Consider the following 1,234-nt stretch of genomic DNA (forward strand, 5'->3'; position numbering starts at 1 on the left):
ATTAATTGTATGTCGATACAAGTTAATCAATTCCTTAAAATTGAACAATTCATTTGTGAGTGAGAATATTGATATCTAATTATAATATTGATTAAATAAGATTCTTTTTAGTAATTAAAATATTTTATTACTAAAATTCATTATTGTTTGTAAAACAATTAAATTAAGAATGATTTATTAATTATTATTGCAAAATGCTCTGAATTATAATGATATGACCCATTTTATTTATGTGATCAAGAATCACTAGACAATGTGATGTATATAATTTAATTAATGTATATAATGATATTTATTTGATAAATATGCATTAAATTAATTAATAACATGTTACATGCTACATGTGACATATTATGTGACATATGACAAATTGACAAAATAAAATGGAAGTCCATTTTATACATAGACCAAAAATGGAGGGGTTGTAGAGGATAGTGTGTGATTTATTTTAATGGTTAAAATTGCAATAATTATTCCTACTCTATACTAGCCTTACATACCTAAAGTTTTGATAAGAGAAAAAGAAAATGGGAGAAGGCCATGCATTGGCCTTATTCCCCACAATCGGCTCCCTCCTCTTCTATATAGAGAAATTGTTCTCTATATTTCCATTGATGTAACTTATGCATCTTCATTCATCTCCTCATCTTATCTCTCTAAAAATAGTTTAGAAACTCAAAAATTGTTCATCTAAAATTTTAATATCAATATATAAGATTACTAGTATAGTAATAAAGATATTATTTGAATTATTTTAAGGATACTAGTATATTAATCTAGTTAGTTAATATATTAGTTTAAGGGTTTTTGTTTTGGGTGTAACAAGAGGAGAATCTCAATACTTGGGATTAAGGAGGATCAACTATTATATTTAAGCTCAAGAACAAATAAGGAAGGTGTCCTTATTTGTGCCCTATTTTCGAACCAACAACAATGTAAGAACCATTGTTTTCTCATTTTATTTCTTATTAAGTTACGCATGCACTATATCCTTAGAACTCATATTAAAATGTTAATTAGTTCATTATTAGAAAAGTCTAATAATAGGTATATGAACCTAAAAATTGGTATCAGAGCATAGGATGTTGCATGCATAATCGATTTATAGTTTTTTCGAGTTATTAGTAACTTAATTAAAAACTAAAATTTGTGATTTACTAGATAAAGCCACGAAATCATGATCCATGTTATATATTATGGTCCTAAAATATATTTAGGTCATTTTTATGATTTA

This window comes from Silene latifolia, chromosome 2 (assembly GCF_048544455.1).
Source record: "Silene latifolia isolate original U9 population chromosome 2, ASM4854445v1, whole genome shotgun sequence".
Lineage (NCBI taxonomy): Eukaryota > Viridiplantae > Streptophyta > Magnoliopsida > Caryophyllales > Caryophyllaceae > Silene > Silene latifolia.